The sequence below is a fragment of the Macaca thibetana genome, chromosome 9, assembly GCF_024542745.1.
Source record: "Macaca thibetana thibetana isolate TM-01 chromosome 9, ASM2454274v1, whole genome shotgun sequence".
In the NCBI taxonomy this organism is placed as follows: Eukaryota; Metazoa; Chordata; class Mammalia; order Primates; family Cercopithecidae; genus Macaca; species Macaca thibetana.
In genome coordinates this window covers 91,470,543-91,497,101 of record NC_065586.1, presented here as the reverse complement: position 1 = coordinate 91,497,101, position 26,559 = coordinate 91,470,543, and the positions used below count along the sequence as shown (strand labels likewise).

General features: G+C 43.8%; 1 protein-coding gene across 50 annotated transcripts in view; it reads left to right on the top strand.

Annotated features, from left to right (window-relative positions):
* Positions 1-26,559, top strand: part of SORBS1 (sorbin and SH3 domain containing 1) — a 252,695-nt gene that overhangs the window by 55,485 nt on the left and 170,651 nt on the right. For 47 of the 50 annotated variants that reach the window (XM_050802768.1, XM_050802732.1, XM_050802744.1 and 44 more), the window contains exon 2: positions 16,410-16,495. The exons of the other annotated variants lie outside the window; for them this stretch is intronic. The gene's annotated coding sequence lies outside the window, so the exon portion shown is untranslated. The remainder of the gene's footprint in view (positions 1-16,409; positions 16,496-26,559) is intronic. 50 annotated transcript variants of the gene reach the window in all.

The following is a 26,559-nucleotide window of genomic DNA, read 5'->3' as shown; positions in this document are numbered from 1 at the left end:
TATCTCCCTCTATGTGAACGTGTGTGTATGTTTAGTTTTAAAATTCTGTTTTTTTTTTAGAGAAGAAAGATATTAAGTAAGAGCTAACTATGGTACCTTTAAAAATGAAATTTGGAAGTTGAAGATTAAATTACTTATACATTTTATTAATTGATACTTTCCAGGAAGAAAGTATCCTGTTTTGTGCAAGGGAAGATCAGGCTGCTTTTCAGGAAGGGATATCAGAAGGTTAAGAACAGGCTTTTTGAGTGGTGGCGGCTCTGTAATTCCAGGGCCTACCCATCCCTCACTTCTAGGTGCCTGTATTCCTTCCCAAGTCCTCACCCACCTGTGACTAGATATGGTTAGGGAGGAGGACCAGTTTTGTACATACCAGAACAAGTATCTTCTAACTGTATTTGAGTCTTGATAAAAATGAGTCTAACACGCAGCTGTTGTCCGGGTGCGGTGGCTCACGCCTATAATCCTAGTTCTTTGGGAGGCCGAGGTGGGCGGATCCCCTAAGGTCAGGAGTTCGAGACCAGCCTGGCCAACGTGGTGAAACCCCGTCTCTACTAAAAATGCAAAACTTAGCCGGGCGTGGTGGTGGGTGCCTGTAATCTCAGCTACTTAGGAGGCTGAGGCAGGAGAATCACTTGAACCCGGGAGGTGGAGGTTGCAGTGAGCCAAGATCATGCCACTGCACTCTAGCCTGGGTGACAGAGGGAGACTCCCTCTCAAAACAACAACAACAAAGAAACCATGCAGTGTTACACGTTCTCCCACCTGCCCTAGGACTTCTCTTACCTTCACCCTTAAATGCTTTCTCTTTGGAAAAATCACTTGGGTGCAGTTTGTTGAAACTGGTCAGCAAATTATTGTTTCCATAGGTCTGGCATAAGTCTCATTAGAAATGATTTTATGAGGCAACCGTAAAAGGAGCTGGTTTTCTCAGTATTTAGAAAACTCTTGTTTTCTAAGTAGTGAGTGTATTGCCAGAGGTTCAGTTTTGTTTTTCTTATGATTTTGATTTATTTGAGTCTGATAGAATGGTATCAGTGACATGAGGAATAATTACAGCATCTTTTGAAATTCTATCCTGGAACCCCACCAGGAACTGACCCAGATTGGTGCCAAGGTACACATAATAGGTTTTAGGTTTTTGAAAATTGGAAATGCTAGGCTTTTTGATACTTAAAGACCATTGTTTTAGTGGGTGGAGTTCTTTTTTGATCTTCTAAGTTTAAACTTTTTAGTTCGGGGTGGCCAGTGACCGTCCTGTGTTGTGAGAGTTTAAGAGGCCTCTGAGAAGCAAGACCTGCATGTGTGTGTGTGTGTGAGTGTGTGTGTGCACACATGTGAACATACACTCACATTTGCACTGTCTTCATTTTGCCGACAAGTTTTAAGCTTTTCTGGACTTTCTGCTTTTACTGAATCTTCAGGATGCTTGCTATCTTAGGAAATTTAGTATGATATTAAGTCTTTAAATAAAGATAAAAATAATTTGCTTTAAACCAAGAAAAAGAAAGAGAGAAAGAGAGAGATTGGCAGCAATAAATTAACATGTTAACATTGGTGGACAGATTCTTGTGTTTTCTCTGAGACTTCCTTTGTTTTCCCAGCTTTCTATGATTAACATGTATTACTTTTATATTAGAGAAAATGATTTGTAAAAAAGCATGGTTGCTTTGAAATTCATTCTCAGTCTGCCGATGGGATAACAAGGTAGAGAATACAGGAGGGATGACAGATTGGAGCTTAGGGACGTCGGGAGCCGGGGCTGCCATGGGAACTGTTGTTCCCAGCCTTTTTGTCATCAGAGACGCCCTTCTTTTGTTTTTATACTTATTTGTTTTTCTTCTAAATACCCCTTGCTCTGAAAAATTTCATCCAACCCAACACCATGTTTATTAAGTAATAATATATTTCCCCACTCTTGATCAGTCGAAGATAGACTTAACTGCCTATTAGAGTTACCCGAGCCTTTATGGAGTTGCTACTGTTCCAGCTGAGAGTAAAGATGTGTGATGTTTGAATTGACTCTCGTGTTAGACATTCATCTATGTCCTCTACATTCATTTCTACCTGAGTGGAGTTTTCTGGGCTGTGGACCCAAGGCTGAGGCTCTGCGGTTAGGGCTCTTCTGTGTTTTGGACCTAGGATCCCCGTATTCCTTCTGACACTGGAGGCCAGAAATAGGCATTTTTTGTGGCTGGGAAATGCCTCCTCCAATCCATTTTGGTCCTAATCTAAATGAGAAAGAAGAGAGCCAAATTCCCCAACTCCAGTGTCCACATACTCGGGTTTAAACCCACTCCCGTGGAGTCCCGCAGAACACGGGAGGAGGAGCTTCTGGCACCGTTTCCCAGCCCTGTACTCCAGTTTTCTGGTCACCCTTTCTGACGCTCCTGCTGGGGAACTGTGAAAACAAAGAATGGTAACCATACAAGGAAGCAATCCAACTCAAACATCATAAAAATTAATTTAAAATGTTAGTGGATCTCTTGTTGAACACCAACGGGAGAGAATTAAATTATTAATGCCTAGGAAAATGAAATTCTTTCTCCGTCTCTACCACTTGGTATCTCGTACACGATGGCAGCTGCTCTTCTAGAAACTCCCTTTTACTTTTCATCTCCTCACTCTCCACAGCCCTCCAGGAATAGGGGGGCGTAGAAAGCCTCCCATCCCTTTCATCTGGACAGGTCCCGAAGCTAGAGGGGGCACTTGTGTTCTTACAGGATGACCTCAGTTCCATTCCAAGGATAGGGTATAGAACAAGAGTTTTTAGTTTTTATTGGAACATGGACCCCTTTGAGAATCTGATGAAAGCTTTGGACACTTTTTCCAGAAAAATTATATGAAAATAACTAACATTTATGTTGTAGACATTGTGCTAAGCACTTAGGTGTATTATCTCTTTTGATGCTCATCACAACCCTGTGAGGTGTAGGCACTGTTATCTCTGTTCTGCAGATGGGAACACTGAGCCACTGAGATGTTAAAAGATTTGTCCAGGGATACACGCATAAAAAGTTGTGGAGTCTTTGCATATAATTTTAGTTGGTGCTCAGGTTAAGATCTTCAGCTCTAGATTATGAGCCACCACCTGCAATGACTTAAAGACAGATGTCTGTACATGTAACAGGGTAGCAGGTGGATACTAACCCCCAGGGCTGGTGACCAACCTGCTTGGCAGGGTGGTGAAGGAAGGGAAAGGCTGCTCTTGGCTCCCCATTTGCAGAGTCCTCCCCCGTCCTCTTCGACCAATTAGGTGAATCTGTGTGTGGGTTTCTAAGTGTCTATGCTTTGCAGCGATCCCACACAGTTATCTAATTGGCATTTAATGTGAGCTGGGAAGTCAGACAATCTGGGCTTCTCTCTTGGTTTTGCTACCACCAGACTGTGCGACTTGGGGAGTCATTCAGACCCTGTGCGCTCATCTGCAGACCAGGGAGAATGAACTCTGGACTTCACTGGATTGGGACGGTCTTGCTACAGTGAGAGGAAGTCACTACCTTTAGTGCATCTTCCTGTGGCCCATGAGTGGCCTGTTAGAAATAGTGTGCACATCTTTTTCTTATTAAGATTAGGGCTCCCAGAAACTGACCCGTGACTGCTGACCACACTTGACATCTGCAGTTTTTGGAGTTGCAGTGAATGTTTTCTTAGAGCTCCAATCAATGATTAGTAATAATTAAGATTTTATAATAGCTTGTACCCCCTCTTCTGTCTGCCCTTCTTCCCACCCGTTTGGCCATGACCCCCATGGCAGGTATCCTTAAAATCACAGAGCTGTGAAATGTCAGTGCTGGAAAGGAACTTGATCACCTATGGCCAGCCATGCCATTGTGCAGAAATGGAAATAGGCTCAGAGAGGTGCAGAAACTTGCCCAGGGCCACACAGCTAATCCATAGGAGTAGAGGCTGGGTCATATTCATCATAGTTTCTCTGTTTTCGTCCTCACTGCCTCTCAAACTTCCTCAGTGCATGGAGAATGGAGGAACAAACTATTTGTACAAGCAGAGCCATTTTAGAAGTTCTTCACGGCGCTAGGCCCACAGTTCCTCACTTTCAGGTCATTGTTAAACTTCTCTAAGCACCAAGATGAATCTCTGCTGTAGACAGAGACCTGGGAAATATCCCTGTCTATTTACTGTGTTATCCCAGGTAATGTAGAGATAGATATAGCCAGGCGGTGTGTTGAGAGACTTTTGGAGGTCAGGGTGGTGTGGTTTATTAATGGCTGTGCTGGAGTTCTCTCTGCAGCAGAGGTCTAAATTGGATATAAAGAGCATCTTTTCTGAAGCTGGGTCCAGCTGATCTGAGCGGTGACATTCAGCACTACTAGGCATTAGCTTCTAGCATCTCCCACCTCTTGCCACATGCCACTGTGAGTATTCATGGACTTTCTCCTCTTCTGTCTGCGAAAGAGAATTCTATTGTCTATTACTCAACTTTCCTAGTAACACTACCTTCTAAGGAGAAGTTTCTCTTGGTTAGTTTAGTGCCTGGGCCTTTTTCATGTGGAGTCAGGGCAATGAGTAGAGGCTGAATTAGAGAACTAGGAAGTAGGGATGGTCAGAGTGTTTGTGTGTGTGTGTTTGTGTGTGTGTATGTGTGTAAGCAGCTACTGGCATCTGAAAGGGCCAATACTTGTAGGTGAGAGGAGAGAATGAAGGCCAAAGGAAAGGAGGAGGGAGAGGAAAGTGTTTATCAACTGGGGTTTAGGGAGAGTGAGGAGATGAAAAGTAAAAGGAAGTTTCTAGAGGAGCTGTCCGTGTTTAGGATATCAAGTGGTAGAGAAGGAGAAAGGACTTTGAAGATACTTTCCTGTGCATTAATAATTTAATTCCCTTCTTTTGGTGCTCCACAAGAGATCCCCTAACATTTTAAGTTAATTTTTGTTGTGTTTGAGTTGGATTGCTTCCTTGTATGGCCACCAAATGGATGCTGGGCTACATGGAGACCCAGTTATGTTCAGGCGACACTGGTCTGTTCTATCTGGGGCTGATGGTGAGGCAGTAGAGTGTGAGAAGCACATTCTGGAAGGTGGGTGATGGCGGAAGTGCTCTGTGGTGGGGGGGCCTCAGGCTGATTTGCTGAAGTCAGCTTGTACTTAGTGTTACTTCATTCTGCACAAATCCCAGATCATTTTCCTGTGTTAAAAATAAAGAAATATGTCAGAGTTCTCAGATTCAGTGCTTATTTACTTCATACCCTCTCTTCAAAAATAATTTGAGGCAGTTTGAATTTAGTGGGGAAATGTGGCAATTCATTCAGACTGTATTTTTTCCATAAATAGAAAGGAAATTTGCTTTGAGAAGAAAGAATAGGTTGAGTTTCTAGGCCACATTTTGCTGAAAGAAATATTATTGGGGAAGGATATTTTAATTTTTGTTCTCCAAGAAATTGCTCTTTTGTTCTGCTTTGAGGTGGAGGTGGTTTAGCACAGAGTAGATTTTTAGACCAAGGCAAGGAACAGTGACTGTTTAGCTTAGATAAAGAGAGTGCTTTCTTCTGTCTGTGCCTCGTGGGGTCGAATCGATCTGTGTGAGCTGCCTGTCCAACATTCACGTTCAGTGAGATGACTTCTTTGAGTGGCTAAATGCCCCAGAACAAACAGGCTGCTGGGACTTGCAGGTCTGCGCATGGAGCTTCTTTCTGTTGCCTCCTAGAAGGGCAGAGCAATGCTTCTGCGGAAGAGTGACATCCAGAAGACTGACACTCAGATTTCAGGCAAGAGTACCAGGCAAGAGCAGGAAAAAAGACCCGCCTGGTACTGCTGGTAAGTAAATAAGCATCACAGTCTTATTTACTTATTTATTTATTTTTTTAGAGACAGGGTCATGCTATGCTGCCCAGGCTGGAGTGCAGTGGCTGTTCACAGGTGCGGTCATAGCACATGGCAGCCTTGAAATTTTGGCCTCAAGCTATTTTCCTGCCTCAGCCTCCCGAGGAGGTGGGACTACAGACCCACACCACCATGCCTGGCTTCAGCAAGGTCTTTTTAGCCCATTGGCCAAGCTGTTGGGTACCTTGAAATTGTCCATATTTTTTGACCCCCGTAAGGGGCCCTGTGTGAGGGCAGGAAGTGTCAGCTGCCTTCTGATGTTTGAAGCAGTGCCCAGGGCAGACGGTGATTGCCTGCCTAGGTTTGAAAGATCTCAGGAGAGCAGCCCTATGCTGGCAAAAGGCCTGTGACCAGTTCCTGGTCTCTCCGTGGGCCACACCTGCCTTGTTCAGGCTGGTCTGTCTGACTGGCTGGGGAAGTCCCCAGGGAGTCTTGCTGATATTGGTCACTATTTCTCAGCTGTGTCAGTGTTTCTCAAAGTGACTTCTAGACCCCAGGCATCAGGATGTTCTGAGGCGCTCGTGGGAAATGTGTGTGCCTGGACCCATACCGGGTGGACAGAGTCAGAATCTCTGGGGGGTTCGGGCATCCCAGATGATTCCTTTTACCCTGTAGATGGAGAACCACTGTCCTACTTCCTGCCACTGTGCAGAACTGGACATTGTGGTGAGTAAGTTTGAAGCCAGATGATCCTGAACTCAAATTTTGTGTCCTTAAGGAAGGCGGGGAAGGAAGAAGGGCCGGCAGTGTGCAGGTGTTGAGTACCAGCTGGGAGAAGATGTGTGGTTAGTGCTTCCAGCTCTCTTCTTTTATGTGCGCTCAGCAGCAGCCCAGGGTGTGGATGTTATCGTGCCTGTGTACAGGGGAGGAAACTGAACATCAGAGATTGAGAACTCGTTTAACATCACACAGTTGGTAGGTGGAAACCAGTGTGGCCAACCTTCTTGCCTTTTCAGTTATGACTGTAATCCCCACTCTAGAATGATGAGTGCCTCCTTGAGTCTGGCTGTGCAGTAGACATATGATATGAGCTACATAGGTAATTTAAGACTTTCTAGTAGCCACGTTAAAAAAGTAGAAACAGACAAAATTAATTTTAACAACACTTTTTTCTAACTCAGTATATCCAAAATATTATCATCATTTCCATATGTAATTGTATAAAAAAAACCTCTCAGATATTTTACATTCTTTTTAAAAATTCTGAGTCTTCAAAATGCAATGTGTGCATGACTCTTACAGCACATCTCAAGTCACATTAACCATATTTCAAGGGCTCAATTGCCACCTGTGGCTGGTGGCTGGCGACGTATGTCCCACCCTGCTGTCCAGGTAGCCAGGGATCAGAGTTTTCTAGATCACTGATTTCTAGGCACCCCAGGATGGATTCATGCTGGGCAGACTGCTTGCGTGTCACCTGAGGAGAGGATATTAAAATTCATCCATCAGGCTGGAGCCCCAGGTGATCTTTTTGTGTAACCTGGTTGGAAATGGCTGTGCTAAAAACATTCACTGGCAATTTACTTGGGTTGTCTGTGACTATGCCCGCCCCCTTTTCAGGGACAGTTGCATTCCAAGCACGTTCTCTAGGAGTGGGGGGGTGGTGGGGTGGTAAGAAAGGTGGGGGAATGCACACCCTGAGGGTCTTTTCCCTACCTTACTAAATAGAACTATAGTTTCAGTGGAGAAAAGAAATCCTATTTATTTTTCTGAATGTGATCTTGCATAAGGGGTGGAACCTTTCCTTTTGATGGCTGAGAGCAGGATCCTGTGTTCTCAGGAAAGGCGAGATGAAAGAACCAACATACTTAGGGGAGAATGAGATATTGTGTACTTAAGCTGTGTTCTTTTCCAGTAGTTTGATTTTAAAGTTTATTTGCTGACTTAGAGTAAGAAATTGGGTCCAGGAGTCTAAACCTCAAATGCTTCAGAGGTCAGGCAGGTAGCACGAGATGAAGGGTAAGAGATTGAAGACCAAACTGTTAGGAATGTTCTCCTCTCTCACAAAAATGTTGTGGTCTTCCTTTTTTCTGGAAACATAAGACTCTTGACCTTTCGTTTTCCTGTTTTGGATAGATAAATATTTATCTTTTGTAAGAGAAAACCCGGTGCGTGCAGTTGGGATCAATGGCAGCCAACACTCAGCTTTGGTGTTAGGGAGATGAATCGGAGAGCCATGGCCGTTTACAGGGCAGCAGCTACTACCCGGCTCCGTCCAGTTGTTCTCCTTGAGGCCCAGTGTTGCCAGATCCTGTTATTTTTAAGGAGAAGCCACATTTTGAAATTATAAAAGGTTTGGCTTTATAAATTTTATCATAATTTAAAAATCATTATAAGGCCAGGCATGGTGGCTCGTGCCTGTAATCCCAGCACTTTGGGAGGCTGAGGCTGGCAGATCACTTGAGGTCAGGAGTTCGAGACCAGCCTGGCCAACATGGTGAAACTGTATCTCTACTAAAAATACAAAAATTAGCTGAGCGTGGTGGCGGCTGCCTGTAATCCCAGCTACTGGGGAGGCTGAGGCAGGAGAATCTCTTGAACCTGGGAGGTGGAGGTTGCAGTGAGCCAAGATTATGGCACTGCACTCTAGCCTGGGCGGCAGAGCAAGACTCTGTCTCAAAAAAAAAGAAAAAAATCATTATAGACTCACAGAAAGTGGCAACAAATGGTACAGAGGGATCCTGTGTGTCCTTCACCCCACTTCCCCAGTGTTAATATTTTAGGTAGGTATAGTATGACATGAAAACCAGGAAATTGACATGCTGCAATCTATAGTTCTAATTCAGATATCACTTGTGTTGTATGTACTCATTTGTGTGTGTGCACACATGTATGTAATCCTATGCAGATTTGTATAGTCACCACCATAATCAAGAAAACCTTTGAGGCTGGGCACTGTGGCTCATGCCTGTAATCCCAGCACTTTGGGAGGCCAGGCGGGAGGATTGCTTGAGCCCAGGAGCTTGAAACCAGCCTGGGCAACATCATGAGACAATATCTCTGTAAAAAAAAAAATAATTAAAAAGAAAATCTTTGGCTTTTGAATTATTTGTGCAAATATAACATATTGAAAACTTTGTTTAGGTCTAAAGAACATGCCATGGGCCTGGTGTGGCCTGCTGGACCTCCAATTTTCAACCTCTGTTCTAGTCTAGCCCTTTCTTTCTTTTATTCAGATAAAATTCACATAACACAAAATTCATTGTTTTAACCATTTAAGTAGACATTTTTTTTTAGTATATTCACAAAGGTTTGCAACCATCACTACTAATTCCAGAACATTTTTGTCACCCCAAAAAGACGCTCCATTTAGCATTTTCACTCCATTCCCCTCTACCCCTTTCCCTGACAACCAACAATCTACTTTCTGTCTCTATGGATTTATCTATTCTGGACATTTCATGTAAATGGAATCATATAGTATGTGACCATTCGTGTCTGACTGGGCCTTTTATCTTACAGAGGAAGAGACTTAGGGCCAGAGAAGGAAGGTGTCATGCCCATAATTATACTGCTGGCAAGCACCCTAGTCTGGACTTGAACCCAGAACCAGTACTCTTTGTACCATACCTTTCTGCCTGTTAGCATTCAGGTCTTCAGTTTGATGATGATGATGGTGAAACTACCACCCCAGCTATTTCTTATCAGTTGGCTTAAGTAAGCATGCATAATAACAATAGTTCTGTTACTTGTACTGAGTATTAATATTCTGCAAAGAGTCACTTTGGAAATGGGAATTGTCAAGGAGCAAACAAGATAGTTTAGTTCAGTGTGTGTTTATTGAGTGCCTACTATGTGCCAGGCTCTGGGCCAACAGGGATGAATTGGATGGGTCCCAACCATCAAGGAGCAGTCATTTGGGGCAAACAAAGAGATTAAAGATAATTTCCAGATGTTGAGGGCAAATATGACTGTGGGGCAGAGGGAAAGGGTATCAGTTCTAGCCTGGGGGTGGGGTGGTGGTGGTGGTGAGGGATGACTTAAGGGGTGGAAGGAAGCTACCAGGTAATGAGGTAGCAGAAAGATGTTTTAAGCAGTAGAGACCTGAGCAAAGGTTTAGGCATGGGATCCAGAGAGCTGAGCCATGAGCTCATTGGTGGTGATGGAGGGCAAAATGGGGTATTGGAGATATGGTTCGAGGGGTGGGCTTGGGTTAGAGTCTTGAAGGTCTTGAAGTCATAAAAGGTCAGACATCCCTGTGGATGTCTGAATTTTTCAAGCTGAGGATGGCTGAATGGGAGCAGAGTAAGAGAAGCCAAACATGGGAACTAGGTTTCCTGGAAAATACCCAGGTCTGAACAATTGGGGTGGAACTGGGGGTATATGGTGGTGGAACCAGTATCTAAGTAGCAACAGACTTGAGAAGAATCAAGGCAAGAGAAACCAAGAGACCCAAGAGAGGCCATGGTGAAGTCCTGCCCATGCTTCATGCCATGATGAGGATGCCACGGGGCATCTTTAAAGGGCTCTTAGGCCTGTTCCCACCGGCCTGCCGCCGCCTCCTTGTTTACCCGCCCACCCACTCAGCAACATTTTACTGAGTACTTGCTATGTGTTGTGTTGCTGGGGGTACAGCAGTAAACAAGTTGGGCAAGATTCTTACCGCCTAAAGGGAAATATGGATAAATAAGATAATTACAGATTGTGAGAGGGTCTACAAGGAAAGCGGCTTTTGCTGGCGAGAGTAAGGTTAGGGAGTCTGGGCTGGCCCCAGTGAAAAAGCATATTTGATCTGAGCTCTCAAAAGTGAGAACGCTCTCTTTCCCTGGTGAGAAAAAGGGGAAGAGCTTTGCAGGCAGAGAGAACAGCAAATGCAAAGACCCTAGTGGGGAAGGACCCTCTGGCATGGGGTACCCTGGGCTTCGTCGAGATTTTTTCAGGGGGTCTCAAATCAGATAGAAGAGGTTTCTGGAGTTCTGGCCCTACACTGTCTTAGGGAGGGGGAGGAGAGAGAACCATTAGCTTTGGGAGGAAGAATACATATCCTAGTGGAGGAAAAATTGTGAAGTCATTGTGAATCATTGAAAGTAGGCATGCTTTCCTTTTTTTTTTTTTGAAGGGGGAGCTAAACTCATTTTGCTATTTTTCAACTAATTTCGTTATACTTTATGAGCTTTGTGTCATTCAGAGAACTTGGAAACATTCATTCTCCCTCCTACTAAATCAGCGGAGTAGGTGGAAGAGCTTTAAAAAGCTCTTGAGGATTCATCTTCCTTTGCCAATGGATGCAGGAGGAGGACAGCTGGGCAATGGGAACACAGCCAGGAGGTGGTTGGGAAGTGGGAGCCACCTCAGCACTGAGGACCCGGGAAGCTTCAGTGGGGTTCACATCCTGGAGATGTTGGCACCGGTTATGGCCCCAGTGGGTTTTGTTATGGAAAAGAGAGAAGTCTTTTTCAAGGTCAGAAAAGGGATTCATTTTGCATATTAGAACATCATCTTAAATAAAATAATGCAGTGTGATTTAAAAAAACACTGCCCATGGCGGGGCACAGTGGCTCACGCTTGTAATCCCAGCACTTTGGGAGGCCGAGGCAGGCAGATCACAAGGTCAAGAGTTCGAGACCAGCCTGGCCAACATGGCGACACCCCGTCTCTACTAAAAATACAAAAATTAGCTGGGCATGGTGGTGCGTGCTTGTAGTCCCAGCGACTCAGGAGGCTGAGGCAGGAGGATTGCTTGAACCTGGAAGACTGAGGTTGCTGTGAGCTGAAATCATGCCACTGCACTCCAGCCTGGGTGACAGGGTGAGACTCTGTCTCAAAAAACAAACAAACAAAAAACAAAGAACAAAAAAACACTGCCCAAACATGAAATAGATGACTTCTGATTTGTTTCCTTCCCAAGTTAGTCAGCCTCAGGGCCAGTTGGGTATTTTCTCCCCTGGACTGCCCGTGTTTGTTGATGGAAGAGTTGGAATTTGTGGAGGGAGAAGGAGAAGAGAATATGTCGTGAGCTCAGAAAGCAGCTTGGGCCTTGGATTTGGAACAAGAAGAGAGGGACCAAGTCTGAGCTGAGTGGCATGAAATTCGAGGTGTATTTTGAAGGAAACCTGAGGGCTCCAAGGTGCTATATTGGGATACAGTGAGCCAGTCAAACAAAGACCCCTTAAAATTTTAAAACAACAGCAGTAACAAGGCAAAGCAGAAATGATTATATGGATCCCTGTCCATATATAGGCTAGTGGGACAACAATGTGAAAATATAAGTGATTTATGCTAGGAAGGAGAGATACATGGGCTATGAGAACTTGTAACAGGAGAGGCCAGAGTGGTCCAGAGTGGGTTGGGTGGTCTGGATTGATGTTTGGTAGGAATGAGGGTGGCAGAGGCAACTTTCACAATGGTTGGTATTGATCTGTATTCTTGGGATGGGGGACGAATAAGGGAGATGATGGTTCGAGGTCTTTGGCAGGGCCTGGGATGACTCTTGTGAAGTCTTTTGGAGAGCTGGGACAGAGAAAGGTCTTGTTTTAGGCCAGAATATAACAGTACTGCAGGGAAAATTAGTGAATCTTTTAAAAATTGAGGACCACCACCTGGCGTGGTGGCTCACGCCTGTAATCCCAGCATGTTGGGAGGCCGAGGCAGGCGGATCACGAGGTCAGGAGATCGAGACCATCCTGGCTAACACGGTGAAACCCTGTCTCTACTAAAAATACAAAATATTAGCCGGGCTTGGCGGCGGGCGCCTGTATCCCCAGCTACTCAGGTGGCTGAGGCAGGAGAATGACGTGAACCTGGGAGGTGGGGCTTGCAGTGATCCGAGATCCAGCCTGGGAGACAGAGCAAGACTACTTCTCAAAAAAACACAAATAAATAAATAAATAAAAATTAAAATTAAAGGCCACCAAGAAGGGGCAAATTATGATCTTGAGCTTTTCCTAAACTTCCTCTTCCACCATGCTCTTCCAAGTTTGCATTATGGCTCACATGGAGGATCCTTAGGTTGATGGGAACACCTGCCTGTCTCCTTGTTCCTTGGAAGGATAGTATGGATTGCTGCTGGGCCTTGCAATCAGGAAGGTTGACCTTGGTCAGCTGTGGGTTTCTCTGGTGCTGGCTGCTGCCTGAAGGTCACCTAGTGGCACCTTGTAATGTTGGGGGAAGAGATTTCTGCAGGCTGGTGCATTCAGGGAGCCAGTTTACTCTGATCCGTCCATCATCTTTGCGGTACAAGGCATTTACTTTGCCAGTCTTAGCTTGAGATTACTCAGGTTGTTACATGACCACAAAGTGGAAATCTGGAAAGAGAAGTGCTCAGCCGGGCTTGGCAGGTTTGCAGGTGCTGCATTGATCGGTAGAGTTCTGCCCTTTGGTGGGCAGGAAGGACCTGATCAGAGTGCTTTGGAGCTATTCCTCGAAGGCCATCTGCATAACTGGATACTCCCACATCCTTTGTTCTGCCAGAGCAGTGAACCCACACAGGTGTATGAAGGCTCAGATCTGCTGCTGAGATTGGACACCTCCATTCGTTTATCAAGAGGCACTGACATTGGGTCATGGTGTACAAGGGATGGGGCAAAGAGGAAGGCCACTTCACTACCCATTTGCTATTCCGGCTGCTGGCATTCCTTTTTTTTTTTTTTTTTTTTTTTTTTTTTTTTTTTTTTTACATTTCCTTAAAAGAAGTTGTGATTGTTGTCATAGTGTGATGCAGAGAGTGGGTAAACATACCAGGGATGTGCTACTCCCCTAAAGATCTGGATCCTTGGCTCCTTCCTGGAGGATGCTGAATTCATGTCCTTGAAGAGGTTTTGGAGCTTCTGAGACCTCTAGGTGAAATACACTCTTTTGATATTGGACATCACCATCACGTGTGAGGAGGTTCTGGAAGTGCTTGGACCTCCAGACCATAGATTCTGATTTAATGGCTCTGGTACGTAGGGGATTATTTTGTTGCTGTAGTTCTGCAGGTGTTTCCAATTTTCAGCCATACTCGGGAACGTGCCCACTAGTTACTGATCCAGGGAGGCTCTTCCGATTCTTCAGGTGAATTCTGCCTCTTTGTTTCCTCATACGGGCCTTGAACTGGAACCCTACCCTTGACTACCTGTTCGGTCTTTACTCCTCTGTGTGCTTCTTTCCAGCCTGTGTTTTGGAGCGCTTTTCCCCAGCTTTGCCTTAGTCTAGATCAGGGCTGGCGACTCACTTCTTTCTTATCTATGAAGAAAAGGAGGACTCTATGTGCGGATTTTGATGGGCAGATATTCTGGAACATTTTTTCACAAAGCTTCCTGCTTGAGGCTCAAATGCATAGTAGCTTCTTGCTGTGGAAATCCAGGCCCTGGGGTGGAGATAGACAGGGCAGCCTTGACTGGTATGAGAAAAACATCTTTATTTACTGTCTTCTGTCCATCATGAAAGGCTTAGTATTTCTTTATTTCTTTTTTCTTTTTTTTTTTTGAGACGGAGTCTCACTCCGTCACCCAGGCTGGCATCAGTGGCGCGATCTTGGCTTACTGCAACCTCCGCTTCCTGGGTTCAAGCAATTCTCCTGCCTCAGCCTCCTGAGTAGTTGGGATTACAGGCGTGTACCACCATGCTTAGCTAATTTTTTATTTTTAGTAGAGATGGGGTTTCACCATGTTGGTCGGACTGGTCTCAAACTCCTGAACTCGTGATCCACCCACCTCGGCCTCCCAAAGTGCTGGGATTACAGGTGGGAGCCACTGCACCTGAAGGCTTAGTATTTCTACCACCATGTTTCTTACGTCCTGCAGACTCTGGGACAGCAGACTCCAGGGAGTCATAGGTAGGCACTGCCAGGAAGCAGGGCTGAATCGGTGACATTTTTGTTATGGGCACTTGTCAAGATAAACTTCTGTAAGTGCATATGTAGGGCTGTGGATCAAGTTCCAGCAGATGTTGGGTCACGTGGCATTAGGCAGGTGCTTTTAAGACCCAAGGCTAATAAGAGATCTGGACAAGACCAAATTGTAGGGGCTGTTCTCACCTCCTTGCTTTTGCCTCCATTGTCCTCCATTTCTCCCTGTGCCTGGTCCACTCCCATCCAAGCGTTGGGATTTCCTGAGGCCTCTGTCCATGCTAGGAAGTATCTTTTCACCTCCACTATATCAGGTGCCCCTGCTCAGTGCTCCCGTAACACAGGTGCATACTGAGATCACTACACTTACCGTAGAGGGTTTAGCTCTGGGGCAAAGCATTTGACTGCAGATCACTACACTTACCCATTATTTTATAATTCATTTTGAGTGTCTGGATCTATCTTTTATGCAGATAGAGCAACTTGAGGGTCTTGTTCACTTTTGTATCTCCATCACCTTTCATACTTCCTGGAGTGTAATGGGGCTCAATAAATATTTAAGTGAATGAATCAATAAATTCTTTGTGGGAGTGATATAAATAAGTACTATCAAGATCTTATTGTTGAACATTGCTTTCTTATTACAGTGCTGTTACCTTGTACATAAACTTATTTACAGTCTTGTATTCAAGATGCATACTAAGGGAGATTTTCCTAGCAGACAAAGTATTCCAGACAGTTTGGGACACTGAGCACTTTTGATGTATGGCAAGCATTTTAGTGGAAAGTGGGGTGCTTCAACTGTATTTCCTTGACTTTGATACTTCTCTGAAAGTATTATTTTTGATAATTATTTTTAATTAGTTAATTGTGTGTATTTGTTTATTGTATTAATTTTTTTGCTTATAAAATAGTATAACACTAGTATGTAGTCCAGCATAGTGAAATAGTCCTGGATTAGGCAATCGAGAGACCTAGGTTGACCTCTGCATCTAACTATGGGAGCGGGCAAGTCAGTTTCCTGCTTTCATTTAATTCATGTAAAGTGGGAGTGTTGTACTTGTTTGGGGGTTGCAAATGTCTGCAGGAGTGAGGCCACCAACTTGAGTTACTGTATGTGCTGTACCATTTTTTTTTCTTGGAACTACGCCCCTTTTGTTTTCCCACTTTTGTTAGAATTATAAGTAGAAAATATTTCTGTACCACAAGAAAAACAATAATGCAAGGGTAATGACTAATGACAACCCCAGTTCTTCTCTGTGTTGAGGAGACAGTAGCGAGTGGTGGGAACTGTGGTATGTTGGAGCAGCCAAGCCTGCCTATGAAGTGTGACTGCTTTTAATGCTTAGCAACACCTGATCATTTTCAGACATAAATGTGGGCCATGTTGACAGGTCTGATTTTTTTTTTCTTTCTTTAAGAGAAGCCAGAAATCTGAGTTTTTGTGTGATAGCTCTGATTTTTATGTTTGGCTCAGATTTTCTAAACATATCCACAGATGAAATGTAACACTTCCACCCTGGATGTCACCCCTTGTGCTTTCGGTTTGTGATCTCCATTAAAGATGATCTGTGAAGCTGCCTTCTGCGCAAGATCCTGTGATTCTAATGAGTACCATTTCAGCTGGTGAATTAAAGATTCTTGTTCTGCTTTGGGAAGTCAGAGTGGGGAAGGAAATTGGGCTAAAAGAGATAGGGGTTTAGGCCTAAATTGCCTGGCAAATGGTGTTTAAATGAGTCCCCTTGGGGAGAGGCCACAGGGTGCCTGTGATTCACACCAGGTGTTTTGTACATTTGTGATTGCAGGAGTTGGCATCGTTTGGAAGAGTTCGTGAAACCTTTCTGCCCAGAGCTCCTGGACCAATGCGTCTTCCCACCACCTTAAACCACTGGTGAATATATGTGTTTTTTTCCTTCTTCTCAGTGAAGGGAAATACTTTGTTAACTGTAGAATGTAATTTGTCCTTTCTATTAGAGAAGGAAGGATACTGAGCTGGGCCTAGGCATATCTGGGTTTTGGTACTTACTTGGTTCTGCCATTTTTACTGTGGGATTGTAGGTGAATTCTTTGACCTCCCAGGCCCCAGACAGAGAAACATATCCTGCTGTTTAAGGATATGTTTGCTTTGCAGACTAAAAGAGATAATCTATGCAAGAAGTAATGTATGCACAAATGCTTATATTTGCCCAGGGAGAATAAAGTCCTAGGCAAATAGAAGGTAATACTGTTTGGCTCTGAGATGTAGAGCAAGGCAATTCTCGCCCTACCTGCTACATTTATTAACTTTATTAACACACTTTTTCAAGTTGGAGTTCCAGATGTAAGTGTTACAGTGTAGCTGCCATACTCAGCCCAATTCAACTGATCACCAGTTTGGGGCTTTCTACCTTGACTTTTGTGATGGTCATAGACATCTTCATCTGCTAGTCTCATAGGGGTATTCAAGCAGGGCACTTCTGAGCCAACAGATACATTAAAGTGTGAAAACTGATATGTTGGAAACAATGGGGTTTAAATACTTATTTTCTGAGACTTCCAGAGTGGTTCTTCAACAGATTTCCATTCTCTCTCTCTTTTTTTTTCCCTTCCTACCAGTATAGCTACCATTTTCTTGAAAGATGAATTAACGACATTTCACAATTACTTTCATTTTTATTTGAGATCAGAGAATTTCACAGTTAACAAATGTTCTTCTTTTTCTGAAAGAAACTTAATTACTTATCACAGCAGGTACACGTCTTGCTTCTATGACAGTTGAAAGAGGCAAAAATATGTCCTTAATAACAGTGTGTTCCAGTGCTGAGGTGAGAGTGCCTCCAGGTATGATAGCTAGTTGGTGCTGGAGGTCTTAGGTGAGATACTGAGGGTAAGGACCACCGTGGGCCAGGGACGCTGAACAATGCTTGCATCTTTATTTCAGCTACTCTTTGTAGAGAAAAGCTGGCCTGGTTAACACTGACTACCTGGTCAGCTCCTATGATGTAGATCAGGTGCTCTCGTGACCCACTGAGACAGATCCCAGTGGGATGGTCACCTGGTGAGTTTGCAGGGTGCTGGGGGTTGGAACAGGAAGGAAGGGCAGTCAGGATAAGCAGGCCCAGGATTAGGAAACCAGCTCAGCCACAGGAGGCTGGCTGTCCAGACTGCCCTGTCCAAGGGGACATAGTGACATTCTGAGTCCCAGAACCTGAATTCCATCTGGTAGGCAGGAAGAGCTCTGTAGTGGAAGTCCTCAGGGAAGCAAATGGCATCAGGTAGCAGGACACTTAATGCGTTCAACAAATATGTATTAATGCCTGCTCTGTGCCAAGGCACTGTTCTGGGGATTCAGTGGTCATAAGACAGACCGTGTCTGTGCCTCCCTGGACCTTAGATTTGAGTGGGAATGATAAGAATGTGAGCTCCATGAGTGCAGGGGTCTTTGCGTGTCTTGTCTTGTTTACTGTTGTATCCTCAGCTCTTAGAAGAGCACCTCACACCTGATGGGTGTTCACTAAGTATTGTGAGCAATACTATGAAGGAAGCAAATGAATAACTAAATAGACAATATAATTTCAGGTGGTAATGCGTGGTATGAAAACAGTAGAACAAGGTGAGGGGCTGACGGGGCTCTTTTTGAAAGAATGGTCCAAAAAGGGTTCTATGTGTGTGAGAGAGAAAAAGAAGATTGACTTTGTGTAGAGACCTGAGTGGAGTAAAGGAATCAGGGGAGGAGGAGGAGTGTTCAGGCAGAGGGAATAGCAAGTGAAAAGAAAGGCCGTTGACATAGGATAAGGTTGGCTTGGTAGGGGAACAGGAAGGCAGCCAGTTTGTCTGGTCTTGGTCTGGGGGTGTTGATAGGGAGGGAGAGTGATGTGAAATGAGAGTGGTAGGTGGGAGCCAGACCCTGTAGGCTATGGTAAGGAGTTTGATTTCTTTCCTTTTTTTTTTTTTTTTTTTTTGAGACGGAGTCTTGCTCTGTCGCCCAGGCTGGAGTGCAGTGGCAGGATCTCCACTCACTGTAAGCTCCGCCTCCCGGGTTCATGCCATTCTCCTGCCTCAGCCTCCCAAGTAGCTGGGACTACAGGCACCCGCCACCACGCCTGGCTAATTTTTTGTAGTTTTAGTAGAGACAGAGTTTCACTGTGTTAGCCAGGATGGTCTTGATCTCCTGACCTCATGATGCGCCCGCCTCGGCCTCTCAAAGTGCTGGGATTACAGGCGTGAGCCACCGCACCTGGCCAGGAGTTTGATTTTTACTCTGAGAGTGATTGGATTCCATAGTCCATGTGATCTTCTTTGTGCTTTAACATTTTTTCTCTGGATCCTGAGTGCAGAATAGATTCTAGGGGCAAGAGTAGAATCTGTATAACCTATATCACTGGTCCTTCCAGTGATCCAGGCAGGAGATTAGGGTGTTACTTGGATTAGAGTAGTGATGATTGAATGATACGAAGAAGTGGTCAGACTCAGGATATATTTTGAAGGTAGAGCCTTCTAGGTTGCATGTGGGGTATAAGTAAAAACAAGAGTCAAGGGTTAGTCCCGTGTTTTTGGCTAGGTGAATGATGTTGCTGTTCACTGAGATAAGGAGCAAAGAGGGACCCTAAGGGTTCTGTTGTGTCATCTTAGGTTTGAGATGCCTGTTCGATATTCCCATAGAGATGTAGAGTTGGCTGGGGCTGGAAATGGTATCTCTCAGAGTCATCGGCATATAGATGATATTTAAAGCCATGTGACTGAATGAGATCATCTAGGGAGAGAAAGGAAGAGATACATAGGATTTTTGACAGAGGAAAGAGGGAAGGCGAAGGCAAAGGGTAGATTTTCCATATCAAGTCCCTACTAAGAAGTAAATGAAGACATGCTAATGAATATGGTTTCTACTGTATGCAAATATGAATTATACAAATGAGATAATGTGATATAAAAGCAGTCATAAAGTCTCACCTTATGTAAAAAATTTCAAGTGCTATGACTTCCCCAAATCAAGAAAATTAGTTTCAGGATTGCATAATTATAAATCTGGTCAGCTGAGTGAATTATTAGCAAGCAGGAACATCCAGCAGCCTTTGCCAATAACCTGTAAGCTACATCTTGGGCACTGGAACTTCTACAAGCCATTTCATTGACTAAGTTTAATTTACTGTTATTACATTTCAGGTATTTTTCTCATTCAATAGTTATATCATCCAAAAGTTCATTAATTGAGGGCTCACTAAGTGAAAACATACCTGAAAATCAGTAATTTTGCAATGAAAAGTTAGATATGATAAAATTTTCTGAAGAAAGCCAAACAGGCACCATGACTTACAGGGCTACAAGTTAGAAGATATTTATGATTATCTTCAAAATATCAAGGATAAATGCTACAAGATAAAAGTATACTGTGTTTGGGAGGCCGAGAAGGGCGGATCACGAGGTCAGGAGATCGAGACCATCCTGGCCAACATGGTGAAACCCCGTCTCTACTAAAAAATACAAAAAACTAGCCGGGTGAGGTGGCGGGTGCCTGTAGTCCCAGCTATTCGGGAGGCTGAGGCAGGAGAATGGTGTAAACCCGGGAGGCGGAGCTTGCAGTGAGCTGAGATCCGGCCACTGCACTCCAGCCTGGGTGACAGTGAGACTCCGTCTCAAAAAAAAAGTATACTGTGGTGGTTGTGGTAGATGTATGCATCCCAGCTGTACCCCTCAACCACCATTGACTGATATGCGAAAATCAGTTCTGACTCACACACATCTTCATCTATTTGTGGGCTTCTGGCATAAAATGCAGCTGCTCCATATTTGCTTTGTCTGTTTCCCAGACAAATCGTCCTATTGAGCTTCTTCCATCTTCTCACTGGGCGCCTGAGTTTTCCCATTTTGAGGCTCCTAGTGAGTTCCTTTAGTCTTGCAGTCTCCAGCTGCCATAGACATTTTTGCCTCTTCCCACCATCACTGGCTCCAAAGCCTATTTGCCTCCTCCTCCCTCTGACTGCCTTTGTAAGCCTTTCAGATTAGGATCCCCCCCAATCCCCCTGCCTCCAAAGCTTTTTAATAGCCTCAAAATTTCCTTCTTTGAAAACATTTTCACTCCTTCCCTCAACCCCAACCCCATGTGGTCTTCTCAGGCCTTTTGTGGAAATGATGACAAAAGAGAGGACAGGATGATCAGCAGCATTCTAGAATGGGGTCTCTCCCTCCCGTGGGCATGGGCAGTGCTGACTTGCTTCTACATGTGTTTAAAGACTCCCCAGCTTGAGTGAAAACACTCTGAGTGGTACTTCCGGAACTTGGAATCTCTAGAAAAATGAGCATTGATTATATAGTGTTCTCTGTCTATGACCAATGGTTTATGGCAAATGAGGGTTTCAGTGGAATGGTATTTATGACGAATGGCATCAACCCTGGTTTTCATTTGTTGTCTTTTCTCACAGAATGGAACCTAAATAAAATTAAAAAGAGTGAAACTTACTGGTAATTACAGGGGGAGGATTTTTCCTTCTGCTTCCTCCTTCAGTAAGTGATTTCAGGAATTAAAAAGGTATGGGACCTTCCCATGCCCCTGGAGACTTAGAGTGGTTGGACATTTAAAAACTGGTGGTATCCTTCTTAAGTTAAACACACACACACACACACACACAAACTGCTGAGGCTGTAGAATAGTCTTCAGTGCTTGTATATTTGTAGACCATCTCAGGAGGAGATGCCTGAGATGAGTAGCTATTTTAAATTTTTTTTGTGGTATGTTTATGTATTATCTTTAAAAAGGATAATAATAGTATCCCTTTTATTCTTTATAAATGATCTAGAAACATTGAAAGTTTCCTCACCAGTTGGCTTTATAACTCCTCTTGCTCAATATGTTTTGATTAAGGGCATTGCCTGTTCACAGGGCCTTTAATTGGTCTGAGGCTTCACATTTATTAACAACTTGGGACTTGAGTACTTTGACTTGAGTTTCAAATTTTGCATGTATGGGGATATGTCAGTCAGGCCAATTTCTTTCTTCCATCCTTTCCCTTATTTCTATAAAGGATTTAAAGCTGTTTGTGCTCAATATTTTCTTTATTCAGCAGCTTTAGACAAATATGGATTTGAAATGAGGTGGTTGCCATGAGTTGAGCCACAGATTATTGCCATTTCAACTGAACATCTCACTGCTGCCCTTTAGGGAAAGGTCTTCTTGCATTGTGGAACAGAACAGGATTTGGAATCCTTTGTGATTGATAGTTTCTAACTGCAGAGTTCAGACACATTAAAAAGCAATTCAAACCCATTTTCTTTCTCTTAAGAATCCCAGCTTCCCTAGGAAAATGCTCAAAATAGAATTGGTTGCCACCTCTCTGAAAGAGTAGGGTAGAATTCAGTGTCCAGAACCAATGATACCAGTCACCACACTGCTGTTTGGATTGTGTGCTTTTGGGGGCAGCTTCTCAAGGGTCATTGTCTAGAAGTATCTCCCTGGGCTGCCATATTGCTTTATGTCACCAGAGGTTCATAAGGCCACTTTCTGGCCAAAGTTATCGTGACCTACAATGACATCATATCCATTTCATGCAAGAGCGACATCTCTTAGGTGTTGGTGTTTCTCCAAGAGCTTTACACATTTGAACTTGTACTTTTTAAACAAACAGGAAGTTGTAGCACATTTGCCAGCCACATGTAAAAACAAGATACTTTCTCTTTTTCCATCTAGTGACTACAAATACTGAGTGGAATACATTTTTTGTCTTTCCTTTTTTTTTTTGCCCTGGTTTGGAGAAGTAAACATGAAATTGTGTTGGGGTCGTCACTAAAACAAGGAGATCAGCATCATCTCCGGTGATTACTGCACGTCATGGGAAGAAATCATTCTGATTGTTCCACTGACTAATTTAGACAAGGCACCATCTGATGCCTACTTCACAGCAGTGCCCTCATCCTGCTGTCTCCTTATCAACATAGAGATGACTCACTCCATGTTTTCCTCACTCAGAGAGAATTCCTCTAGTCTGCTGATTACAGCAGTGATTAAATAAAAAATGGTTCCAGCAGAGGTATGCTTGAAAAAAATGACTATTATTTGTGCTTGTTGAACTTTGGATAATTCAGCATTCCCTATCATAATCAGTAAGGTACTGGTTTTTAGGCTTTTCGGGTAAAGGGTCAGGAACCCCGTTAAGGTACATGTGCACATATACAATTTCCATATATAACACTTCTACATTTTTAGGAGATGACATTCCCCTGCCCAGTTATCATGCTTAGTCACACATCCCATTCTAAGTGTGTCTGCTTCTGGATAGCTCTGTGTGGCAGGTAGGTGCCTGCTGTAAAGGATGGCTTTTCTGATTAGATCTAGGTGAAAGATTGGGGAAGATAGCTATGTTCAAGGCAGCCTAACTTCAATAAAATTTACAACTTCCAGAATTGTCCCAGCATGGACTCAGAAGCTGGAAATAGTCTCTTATATAAGTTGCTAATTCTTTTAATTAAAAAAGGAGGCAGAAGCACCTTTACACTTTTTGTTTTCTTTCTATTTGAGACAGGGTCTCACACTGTTGTCCCAACTGGAGCGCAGTGGTGCGATTATGGCTCACTGCAGCCTCGACCTCCCAGGCTCAAACAATCTTCCCGTTCAGCCCCATTAGTAACTGGGACTACAGGTGTGTGCCACCATGCCCACCTAATTTTTGTATTTTTTGTAGAGACAAGATTTCACCATGTTGGCTAGGCTGGTCTTGAACTCCTAGGCTCAAGCTGTGCACCCACCTCTTCCTCCCAAAGTGCTGGGATTACAGGTGTGAGCCACCGCGCCCGGCCTGATACCTCTCTTTTTAAATAACAAAACTAAAATGTAAATGATAGGGAAAAAAATGTTGGGACAGTAGGGTAAACCAAGTATTTTTTTCTTTAAAGAAATTTGTGTGTTTTATGGCTGGGCCTGGTGGCTCATGCCTGTAATCCCAACACTTTGGGAGGCTGAGGTGGGTGGATCACCTGAGATCAGGAGTTCAAGACCCAGGCATGGTGGCGGGCACCGATAATCCCAGCTATTTGGGAGGCTGAGGAAGGAGAATTGCTTGAACCTGGGAGGCGAAGGTTGCAGTGAGCCGAGATGGCGCCATTGCATTGCACTCCAGCCTGGGCAACAAGAGCGAAACTACGTCTAAAGAAAGAAAGAAAGAAAGAAAGAAATTTGTGTGTTTTTAACTAAGGGGAAGGAAAGAAAGCAATAATATAATTTTTAAAAAGTATTCTTTACAAAAATCAAGTCATTATATTAGTTTTGAAACATATAATGTCCTTTGTATAATGTGATTTACTCATAAAAATACCATGTTGGGAACATTTATACAAATTTACTCATTACATTTGCTCTTAAATATTTTCATTTTATTTTTCAAATAGAAGTGAACTACTGAACTCAAAGGAGTTGAACATTTCTTAGTTTTTTTTTCCTTTTAATAGTCAGACAAAAATATAAAACTGGATAATAGAAGTCGCCAGTGTTTTAATGAAAGAAAGAATTAGTTTTTGGGTCTGGTACCTTCTAAAGCATCTATAGATTCTAGAAAAGGAACTTCACACCACTACCACCAACAAAAAAGCCCAATGAACCCAAAACTTGAATAACTGAACTTAATCCGAGTTATTCCTATTTTATGAGCCATCATGATCCACATTTTCTGTTTCTTCTCATATCACCGTTGCCTTTCTGAAATCATTCTTCTCGACTGCTGAAGACTAAATGCTAGCCCAGATGGAGACTGAATTTCAATGTTTTTCATTTTTAGCTTCTTGGTTTTAGGGTGAGAGTTCATCAGACTGTTGGTATACGTGCCTTGCCACCAACCCTACAACAACCTGCTGTCTCTGAGCTTTAGTTGTTTCTGATATAAATGAGATCATGTCTGGGCCTTCCTCAAGCTCAGACATTCTAGAATTCCGCTATCCTGTCCCATGCCGCACACACTCAGTGCTGGGGAAACCTGGAGTACTGGCCATGTAACAACTTCTGTGGGGTTCAAAGGGCAGAGTCTCAGTAGAGATGGGTTCCTAATGTCATCATTTATTTCTCATGGCTGCCTGTAATAAACACCAAAGAAGAACTAAATACAGTGAATTATATACTCACCAGCTCATGGGATCATCCTGAACTTGCAGCACTGGGAGGAAATTCTGGAGCTCCGTTCAGTAGATGGTACAGAGTAAACCAGGAAGAAGGCTTTTCGTCTTCTTGTCATCCCACAGAATATTTCTGATGACTAGAGCTCTGACGTCTGTGAGCCTACCCGTGTTCACCGGTGCTCATGACACTTGGACTACTCTAATAATTGGATTTTACAATCCTAGGTTATATTTTTTCTTGATTTTTTTTTTTTTTTTTTTTTTTGTGGTGGGTCCAAAGCCAGTTGAACACCATCTCTTGGCCGTGATGAGTCAAAATTGTGACCAGTACAAAAAATAAATGGTACAGAGCTTTAGCAGAGGAAACAAAACATTTTGTAGAACATGCTCAGCACAGGATGGTGTAATGGAGGCTGCAGTGGGTGTCTTGCGGTGGGCCTATGTCAGCAGTCATTGGCTAAGAGCTTATAATGGCACTTAGAGCATGGCACAAATGTATATATACACCCACAAAGTATAGTGTACTATATGTGCAATATACTAAACCTGTTGTGCTTATATTTTATACTAAATATATTGTTTTAGGAAGTTATTTCCAAAATAGCCAAAATACATCATTAAAATGATTCAGCACTGCTCAGGTTGGCATTAAGTGGGCTGTGTGTGTAGGAGCAAAGGAGGAATCAGAGTTTTGAAAACTCTGGTTTTAGAAAGGATCCTCTTGGCCGAATTCTAGACTGCATTCCTGGTCCCCGTGCTGATGATACTGAGTATTTTGCAGCTCTTTAGATTGCCTCAAATTCATTGATTTGTTTATTCATTTATTCAACCAACACATATGGAATAGCTCTAATATTTACACAGGGCCTTTTGCCATGCAGAGTACATTCATATACCTTATCCCACCTAAGTGTGCTTGTTTCAGAGCCCAGTCACATGCATGGGCAACAGCCTGCATTGGTTGATGAATGCAATCTCTATTTCTTCCTAGAGTTTTTCTCTTTGCTTTCTTTTGTGTTTGTAAGCAGAGATACCCATGGTTTTGTCTGCACCATTTAGGAAGGAACTTAGGACAGGTGGGCAGGAGGGTTGCTATGGGAGTTGGGCTGGACAGTCATTCCCAGGAACAGAGGAGGTGGGAGTCATCGACTAAGTATGAGAGTGGGGTGGGTGGGAGGGATGTGGTTGTGGCTTTGAGGAAGATGGAAACTATTTGGAACAGCTGACATGGGTTGGGCACTGAGGGCTGAGCAAGAGCTGAAAGCAAGGCCTGTTGGGTGACTGAGAGGAAGCTTCTGTGTCAGCAGGTGTGGCCTGGATGTGCAGGGTGGCAGGTGGAGCTAGATGAGACTCGGGGACAAAAGGAGATGGCTGGGGGCAGGGGTGGGATGGTTGCTTGACTGTCGACATAAGGGGACTTGGAGGAGCTGTTTCTGACCCTGATGTGGCCATATAGGGAGTTGTTGAGGTGAACAGCAGGGGAGGTACAGGGGCCTGGAGGTGCTTGGCAGTAGCTCTTCTTAGTTTAGCTTATAAGGCCTTTGATCTCTTAGCACTCCTCCCACCCTGCATGTCCTACTGGGCCATTCCTGAGTGCATACTATCATGCATACATACTATTCCTTTTTTTCTTTCCTTTTGCCTAATTACCTCCTACCTCAAGTGTTAGCCCAGGAATCACTCCTGGGCAACTGTTTCCGATTGCTGTCTGCCCCGTCCACTGCTAGAACCCTTCACCCTGTCCACACATCTCTCCCTTTGTACTGTACAGACTCATTGACAAGTCTCTCGCATGTGTGGATTGGAAGGTTCCTTGGGTGCAAGATTGTCCCTCATACCAAGCGCGGAGTTGCTGGCATGCAGAATGCGTTCAGGAAATGC